Below are 9,866 nucleotides of genomic sequence, written 5' to 3' on the forward strand. Positions count from 1 at the left end.
CTGGTGGTTCTTGAATTGCTGGTGGTTCTTGAGTTACTGGTGGTTCTTGAATTGCTGGTGGTTTTTGAGTTACTAGCTGTTCTTGAATTCCTGGTTGTTCTGGTTTAACTGCTGGTTCTTGAATTGCTGAGGTTGTGCTGAAAATAATGATACCAAACAAGGTAAATAGTTTTTAGGTGAAAATATAAAGGTAAAATCAAAATTACTCAAAAACGGCCATTTAGAACAGAGACTCCAGAGGTTAAGTTCCTCGTTCATCTTAAGTTCACCGCCGCTGCATGTAAAGCTACCAAGTGTATGTGTACTTTAGATTTAAAGTTGACTTGCTCCCCGTGTGCAAAAAGACCTCTTCATATACGCAAATAACTAGAGAAGTGGCTAATGGTTTCACAACGCTGCTCCCTGAAAGTCTTTTATAACAAATTAGAATTTAATAATGTTTGTTGGGCCATTACAGCTTTGCAATTTTGACCTTCCTGTCTGCTGTGTCCTCGGATGTCAGACATTCCACAGTAAACACAAAAATAAACAAACCGGACAGCGTGGCTAGAGATGGGACCCTCACATGCAGTTATTGGTCTCCCAAAATGGTTGAGAGAGCGAGCCAGCGATGTCATCAATGATGTAGCAAATAGGGGTGTGTTGATGCAATAATCTCATGATACAATACGCTATTCTGATAATGATACAATATATATCACAATATTAGGCAAATGATACAATTCTATACAATTCAATGCACTTTTACAATTTTCTGAAAGATTTTAGAGGGACAGAGTGATTTTGGTGACAATTTGTGTTCCATAGACTTGGATTTAATCAGCTGAAAACTGATTAAAAGCACCAACTACACAATACCTGGTTGATTGGACAGTTACTTAGAGTCTACGGCTGGACAAAATGAATCAAAGATGCTGTGAGAAAATTAGTTTCTGTCATTTAATTCATGTGGATTTGACATAAAACTCAAAGTTTCAACAGTGATCCGGGAGCTGAGTAGGGAGATTATCAGCCTCTGTAGACTCTCAATATGCAAATGATTGCACTTATTTATTTCTTTTAGACATACTGTGGCTGCATTTTGGACCTTGAGTCACAGAAAAACAAAACCCAATTTGGAAAAATGTTAATTTTTTCCACTCTGAAACGCTCAAATATTCATAGCGAATGGTTCTTGTAATTTAGAATATTGCAAGCAACACAATTTTATAACATTAGCATGAAAATGAAGGCAATTCCTCATTCGTTTGTATGTAATTGTTGACAAAACATCATATGATTCCCCCTCCTAGATTTACGCCTATGGCCCTCGGCGTAATGACGGATTTGCAGGGTACATTCTTTACAAGGTAAGAAGATTAACGTTCATATGCTTAGAAGTAAAAATGATTAGAAAGATATCAAATACCCATTATGGCAGGGTAGGCACCTAACCATTAGTAACCATGGAGACATCATTATGTAGCCTAATGGTGCGTTCACGCCAAACACGCATCGAACTTGAAGAATTAGGCGTGTTTTTGACTTGCATAACGCGTTTGGTGTGAACGTGCCATAACATGTATGGAAAAAACTGGTTAGTATTTCATCTTTTGTACTTTTATAAGACTGCACCGATGTAGCGTCACGTATAACAGCGTCACTTCGATCAAGACCACAGGAAGGAGGAGGTATGGGTCGGTTTCTAAGCTAGCTATTTCCAACTTTTATGCCGCAGTCTTTGAGCCCCAACCAGGTGTGTTACGTTTACAGACAAATTAGCTTGATATAAACAAGCAGAAGCCATAAATAAACTGGCAAAAACAACTTCAGTCTCTCTTTTTAAACTCTCTCACTTCCGACATCCATGATGGCGCTTTGCATGATTAAGTGACGTAGTTGCAAAAGGGTCAGTACCTTTACATGGACTTTGTAGTTGCTATAGGTTATAAGGTGCAGTTGCCATGTTGGAATCATCGGCTACTTTATGGAGAGTTTCTCCATTGCCCTCAGCTATTGATGAAGATCTCTGTTGATAAACATGCAATGGCGTCTACAGTGAAAACCTTTGCAAAAATAGCCCTGCATATTTAAAGGTTCTGTAAAAACATTTTAAGAAAAAACACATTTTGGGTTTCACAAGCCAAACCTGAATTCCCACAAAGGCATATTTTGTACAGATGCTGAAGTAAATAAATGCAGGACAGAATGACTGATTTTTGTGGCGAATGCTTATTATTACCCATGTTTGACCTGTCTTCAACTCACTTTTTTTTTTCCCTATAGCCCCTTTGTTATCCTCTTCGTCTCAGATTTACAGTCTGAGATGTTGAAAGAAGAATAAAGAAGTACAGTGAAACACTATCTGAGGTCATCCGAGATGACGCTGCCATTCCTGGAACAGCGGACTTTGCTGAGATGATAGTTCTTTTTTTATTGTTTAAATATGGCAGGGAATGAAAGAAAAGTGAAAAACATACTTCACAGCTTTTTATATCTGTAGGCAGATCTAGGGCGATAAAAGTGGACGTTGCTCCAAAGTTTTACAGCTTACCACATTTTCTTCTTTCCTTAGTCATTCCATCCCTCTCTTCTTTCTCTCTGTCTGATGCTCTTAACTCTTGGGAGTGACAGAAATCTGCTCCCTATTGGCGCTGCACATGATCAACACCCCACTGCTCTCCCCTCTCCTTTCTACCTTGAGGCATAAAACCCCATTCATACGCACCTGCATTGGGCTGCCACGGCGATGAGGACCATCTGTCCTTAAGGCCGATGTCTGAACGAACCTGTTCTGAGGCATACGGAGGAGGATAAACACACACACACCCACAGACCGATAGTGGACGAGGGTCAAAGGTGAAAGTACCCCCTTTCCTGTCCAGACAGAGAAGGCTTCCTCTCAGTTCCACTTAGTTCCTTTCGTATTCCCCTCCTCTGCCTGCTTTACATGTACTGCCTACAACACAAACCCTTTGTGTTTGGTGATGGTCTTTTTTTAAGTTATAAAAATCTTGATTCATTATTAGGAAATAATTAGCACGTTAGCAAGACATTTATTGCTACCGCATGATCTTGTGTTACACTAATTTGAGATTAAAGAGAACCTTTCAAAATAAAGAATCTATAAACATGTTAGAATGGCCAACTTAAAGTCCAGGCTTAAATCAAGGTCCGTACATTTCTGTTTGTAAATGCTCCCCAGTGACCAAGACACCTGACTTCAGTTCGTAGACCTCGTTTAGACAAGTCAAAGATGCATATCGTGTCACTTCCTGCCTCTGAGCAGACTTGTAATTTTCCAGATAAGCTGGCGTCATCTGCAAACCTCAGCCATTTTTACAGATGCTGCAGTATATTATTATAATAATAATGACAACACTGAAGATGAGGAATCCCCTGGTTAAAATTTATACTCTTAATTTCTAAAAGAATATGTCCTTTTTTGGCCCTCCTCCCACCCTTTTTTTTTTTTTTATGCGTTGCGTTTGTGTGCCAACAGGCTCGATCTTATATATATATATATATATCACAAGTGTTTCTAAATAATTATCAAAGCACAGTACGGCATAAAACATTTTTATGATTTCATATGTTGAACATTTGGCAGTGGATGTAATCTATCGTCTGGTGTTTCAAAAGGCAAGCCATGCAAATTGAGATGAGCCAATCCCTTTTTTTTTTTTTGTTTCTGTCTCTCAAGTTTACAGAATAAATCTGACTACCATGTTGCTTGTGTCTGAGAGTCTGCGGCCCTGCTGCTGGTCTGCTAATAGGCTGTGTGCTCTGCTTTGCTGAGATTAATGTGAAGAGTTATTGATATAATGATGGAGTCATGAAAGAGCCCTCCGGGCTGCGGTTTTGGCCAAACACATGATCCTAATGGACTCTGTATGTATGTTTCCATGCCCGAATTGCGCTTGTACGTATGTGTTCCGTGTGCATGGATCTGTTTTAGGACAGGAACAGACGAAATGAATTGGGAGGGTTTTTTTGCATTCGAAAAGCCAATATTTCAGAGCTCGTTTAGCTTATAGAAAGTACCTGACTTTAGGTGTACGCTGACATATTAGCACGGCAAACTGTTTGACCTCAGACTTTCCACGACTTCTGCATGACTGCCCGTTTGTGCCTCCGTGTCAGTTCTTGCACGTGTGCCTTGCGCCGTGGTTCTCGGCTACCGCCAAATGGCTTCTCCAGTTTGGGAGGAAGAGCAGCTCATGCTGACACGGCAGGAGAGCATGGTTGGAGGCGACGTGGAGGGAGGCTGAGTAAATATGGCCGAAATTAAAGTGGTACCTACACAACTGGTGCCCTGCAGTGTGAATGCGTCTGTGTCTCCGCAGATTCTCCAGCGAGACCCAGCAGGTGCTGACAAGACCCCCCTCTCTTCATCTTTCCAATCCCCCCTCCCACCTTCTTTTTTTTTTTTTTTTTTTTTTTATGCGTGTGTTTGTGTGCCAGCAGGCTCAATCTGCCCAGTGAGGGTCTGATGTGGACGTGATTGACAGTCGAGTAGTCACAGGGGTGATTGAGAGCAGTTGTGGGAAGAGAAGGACCTTACAGCCTTGGCTGCTTTCAGCCCTGAGGGGGGACAAGGAGACAAAGATGGACAGAAGGGGGAAGAGACAGTCTAAACAGATTAATATGCGAGATGGAGCCTGCTCAAAGCCACCATGGAGCAGTTGCAAAACAAATAAAACCCTGAATAGCTGAAACATTGGTTAGACAACGGGGGGAAAATAAAAACGCTGAACGAGATAAAGTTAATTTTATTTTTGATAAAAACGCAGCCTGGCTTCTGTACTATCACCCGTTATTGGCATTCCCTGATCTCATGGGTGGGAAACCCCGGGGGACCGTGGAGGTTTATGGGAAACGTACTCATACTCATGAGGTGATGTCATGTGTCGGAGACAGACCCAGCTCTCCCTGACTGATACAGTGATGGGAGGACAAGTACAACAGGATCTGCAGCAATAATGACCTCTCAATTAGGTGGAGTTGTCCTTTACAGCCTCACCCACCCTCCCCAACCCCGGTCCTGATTGTTAGCTCACTGTTAGACACAAGTTCCCATGAAGAAAGCAATATGATATAGAGAACACATAATAGGCTTGATTTCTGTTAATGGTGAACTAGGAAGCATATTGTTAAACATAAAATATACATATTTAGATTATACTTTCATAGATTATTTCTAATGTCTTTTTGTAAAGCTTAGAACTCTGATTTGTCTTTAGGAGTTCTAGCATAATTTAAAATTGTTATTTTTTTAGCTCTAATGTCATGAACAGTCATTAGTTATTTATATTAGAAGCACAGTTGATGTCAGTTTTTTTTTCTAAATAAAAGTTCCTTTAGAGTTTTGCAAGTATTTTAAACAGAAGTATCGCATAGTTAACATATTATCTTTAACATTACATAATTAGCGTGGTTAGTATTGATAGATGGTAAAAATTGTTCGCTGACAATTACTTATTAGAGAATGTCAACCTTTACCTTAAGTATACTGCTCTTCATGAAAGAGCAACGCTCATTTCTAAACCAAGGTGGCGGCTAAAAGATCAGAAGTATGAAACAGATCACCTTTGCAGTTATGATTAGCATTACTGCTGTTCTTTAAAAATAGCAGCCTTAGTCAACAGCAGACTTCCCTCTGTAGAAAACAGTTTCATTTAAAATAGCTCTTAAACACCTTTCTTACTCTCTGACTTCATTCTTAAATACCTAACAGATGCCGAAAGTAGCTAACCTTGAGTTTTCTTTCCCCAGTAACAAGCTAACACCAGAGAGTGCTAGCTCAAACTGTTAGCATCCCAGTCTGTTAACTGTCCAGAAAAAAAACAGAGTTTGAGTTTCTTACTGGTCTGAACATTGTGGCCCAGATTTTATTTCTTGGTGCATCTCCTACCTATAATCATGATAAATAAATTTTCAAAATGTAACATAATAACAAAAAAGCCTGTTGGAGCAAGCTAACACTAAGAAGTGTTAGCTCAGCCTGTTAGCATTCAGGTTAACTGCCCAGAAAAAGGGAGTTTCTTACTGGTCTGAAAAGTGGCACAGGGTTTATTTTTCTGTGTACCTCTATCTATAATCACGAGAAATTAATTTCCGCAATGTAACATAATCATAATAACTGAATATTTTTTAAAAATCCTCTTATTAGAGGTGACAACGCTCCAACGCTAAGCATGAAGCATGGATTCAGCCTGGGAATCCATGCTTCCCAGGCTGAAGCATGGATTCCCTGCTTCAGCCTGGGAATCCATGATGTTAGCATTCTTCAGGGTTTATGGATTATCCGAAACATCTGAAAAGCTCCTTCTTTCTCTATCAGCTGACCCTATCTAACAAAAAACTCTGCCATGATTTAACAAGACCAACAAACCACTAAAATGCTTACAATGTAGCATCAAAATCCCTCTTTTCCACAGTTTTAACTGCTCTATATTTTTGTTGCAAAAGGGGAAAGTTATTAATTTTGTTGCAGTTTTTTTTCATGTAATAAATTGACCAGTTATTGAAAAGGAAAGGCACCATTAGGCCAACCGCTCAAGTGTTTGTGTCAGAGAAGCAGCATCCCGTCTAGGGGAGGCCAGGAGAACGGTACGGTGACCATCTGCGCTTCTAGGCGTCTTTAAATGCAAAGGTGTAAATCTACTGCCCATGTGCTGGAGGGGATGTCCACCTCTCTCTAGGCCCCAGACCCTCTCTCACAGATCAATAAAGTTAACTCAAAACATTCACACTCTGCCATCTGAAATCAACCATTTAACGAGTTGCTGTTCCTGTAAAAATGGAAAAGGCCCCTCCAGATTTATTAGAAAAGAGAGTAGAATTCCAGAGAGGAGGACGAAGACGACAAAGAGGACAAAAACAGAGCTACGGTGGTTTTGTTTGAATTGAGTTTCTGAGAACCCCGAAGGTGTGTGTGTCTACGTCAAGCACACAAGTAATGAAACTGTCTTCTTCATTTATAAGGGAGTGCACTTGAATAAGATCTGAGGCTTTTACAACAACAGTAAGAATGGAAACTCTCCTCACAGTGAAACAGGCTAAAACGCCGGGGATAATCAACATGTCGTTCTGCTTCAAGGAGAAGGAAAAAAAAGAAAAGAAAAACTGGAATCCCTCGAGCAAAACGGCTCTTCAACACCATTCAGCAAATGATCATAAACTTTTTTACAAACAAGACCGAGGAAGTTGTGTTGCTTCGATTTCCGCGGGCCTCCACAATAACTCCCACTCCTGATGATGTGTGAAGGAAATACTGGCAAACCGTTAATACATTCACAAAGAGCCCACGGCGTGGCCTTCCTGCATCAGCTCTGTCAAGGGGGAAATGAGAAAAGCACCTACCCCTGATGTGCAAATCATTTCATGGTGGTAATATCCAACGGTTATGAGGGAGTGTTTGCGGTATTTTTTTTTTAATAAAACGCCGACAGACGCTTACAGGAACTCTTGCTCTCTTTTAGATTTCCCCGAGACCTGGCGGCCGTTTCGGTGCCGCCTCCAAACCTCTCTTTTTTTTTTTTTTATCCGCTCCCTAGGATGTGCTGCCTTAAATCTGTGCGCATGTAAACACTGGCGTCTACCTGAAAATCATCTGCTGATTGGTTTATGCTGATGGAGTGCACGCTAAGCATTCCATTTACTCCCCACTTCCCTCAACCTGACCGTTAACTACCGCACTACCGGCCAGGAACCCTCCAGGGGCCACAAGGGAGAAGGAAGAACGCATTAAAACGTCCAGCTTATATTGATGTTTTACTTTTGGGCTTTACATTACTACACCGAGAGGTAAATCCCTTAAGAAACTGCCAGACGAAGCACAGAGACCGAGATTGTGTTACCTGCACCCTCTGCTTTATTGCGGCTGCAAAGAAAATCTTACAAGTTAACAAGTGCTCATGGAAAGAATTACTGTGGACTCCACGCTGCGTGCCGCGTCTCGGTCAGGTGGGATGTTATGGGGCTAAAGTCTGCGGCGGCTCCAGATGCGCGGGGGTGACAGGCGCTGACAGTCGAAGACGCAGGTCAGGAGCACCAGCGGTACGGGGGCCACGGCGTGACACGCAGAGCAGTTTACCTCAGCGCGGAGATATGTCCAGATTGGCGTGCGGGATTATTTGAAGAGGCCGTGATAGGCCGGGCAGTTAAACACGCGTGAGGGAGACAGCGTGTTTGCGCCGGTAATAGGGCTGTTTGCGTGTGTGCGTGTGTGTGTGTGTGTGTGTGTGTGAGCCTGTGTGTTTATGCAGCTAATGGGGGTTTAATTTGATAAGCGGCTGGCGGATTTGTCAGCACTCAGCTGGGATGGAGGAAACTGGGGTCTGTATATTTTGAATAAACAAGAAGAAATTCACTCCAGGTTTCCTTTGCTCTCCTTCTTTTGCTGTCTGGATGTGTGGATCTTATTAGTGCCGCAGGAAAGACACGTCACTCTGTATCTAAACTTCTTTTGCAAAATTTTTGAAGAACGACTAATCAAGCGTGGAATCGGATGATTAGTACAACTCATTTCTGTCAAAAAGTGACGAAGTTTAAATAATCGGTTTTCATTTTCTTGCTCTCTTGGAAATCCCAAAGAGAGAAGTTTATATTGTAGGACGAGATGTGGACTTCCTACATGTTTTTCTTATTCTTTAACTACTGTAGTTTAGACAGTGCACAAAAACAAACCCATAACGTAACAACGAAAGTCATAGTAAAACAGGACGTTATGCTAAAATGGAAGTTATTCCACCGAGTATATCGCAATAGTGAGTTTTCTCATCCTTCGGGTGTGGCTCTTGTTGTGTTGTTTTTTACTGCTGTGGCTTTTGCATTTTGTTGACCTTTCTGTGCCATTGCATCATTAGTAGCCATAGTGTGAGGTATGGATCACCCTGTGTCTTCAAAGACAGCTCTCCACATTTCTCCAGATTCATTTTTTTAGGGTCAACCCAATGTTTTTTTTTGCCTCAAAAACATTTTAAGAAATGTCAAATTGCCGTCATACTCAGTCCTGCCTTGGCAGCAGTGAAACATCTCAACAAACCAGCCATGTTGAAAGACGCAAAGACTTTTGACCTTCACCCACATTGGCTCACGGCAGTGTCAATACCTGACCGAAAAACGGCGCAAAAAACCAGACGACTGAGCAGATTTTGACTTTTCAAGGCTGCGACTATGACGAACAGCTTGTTTACGTTAAAACTCAGCCTTTATCACCTTTTCAACTCCGTTTTGTTTCTCACTCTTGCTCCTTCTGCACTCATGACCTAGTTTTGATCCACCAGCACGAAATTGTGCCCAGAGATTTAGATCAGGAGGGGGGGAAAAAAACAAAACAAAAACAATATTTACCTTGGCATATGAACTGACTAAAAACCAACACTGTTTCTCGAGCTTACATGTAAAGAGTTTAACCCTCCCGGTGTACTCCTCGGCCGGGCCTGTGCTGACCGTTTGACATGGGAGACGTGGAGCCGGGGGTGGCGATGAAGCCATAATGTAGTCACAACAGAAGGCTCAGAGCCAGAGGAAATGGGGGTCTCTCTCCTTTCTAAACAGGATGAGAGGACGAGACCACACGCATGGCACACTGTACGCTGTATACTTATCAATGTACAGATCAAGCAGAATCATATGTATCTAATAAACCGTGTTTTGTTTTTTGTGTCCATATACAGCTATTCTGATTGGTCCTGAGATTTCCTCTTCTTCTTTTTTTTGTTTCAGAAACACACACACTACCAGCCTTCTTTAGGGTTAGATGCTCCATGAATGGCCCTACTGTTTTCTTTTCCTCTTATCTCCTGCGGTACTCCAACGCCTCTTCCTTCTCTTTCTCCTCCTCCGCCTGACCAGGATGAACTTTATCTTCGCAGATATAG

The 9,866-nt window shown here is 41.7% G+C and overlaps 1 long non-coding RNA gene across 1 annotated transcript in view; it reads left to right on the forward strand.

Annotated features, from left to right (window-relative positions):
• Nucleotides 1-1,796, forward strand: part of LOC103457840 (uncharacterized) — a 2,190-nt gene extending 394 nt beyond the window's left edge. Inside the window, exons 2-3 of the long non-coding RNA XR_532485.1 lie at nt 1,293-1,349; nt 1,608-1,796. This is a non-coding gene — a long non-coding RNA (uncharacterized LOC103457840). The remainder of the gene's footprint in view (nt 1-1,292; nt 1,350-1,607) is intronic.
• Nucleotides 1,797-9,866: the final 8,070 nt, after the last annotated feature.

This window comes from Poecilia reticulata, linkage group LG21 (assembly GCF_000633615.1).
Source record: "Poecilia reticulata strain Guanapo linkage group LG21, Guppy_female_1.0+MT, whole genome shotgun sequence".
Lineage (NCBI taxonomy): Eukaryota > Metazoa > Chordata > Actinopteri > Cyprinodontiformes > Poeciliidae > Poecilia > Poecilia reticulata.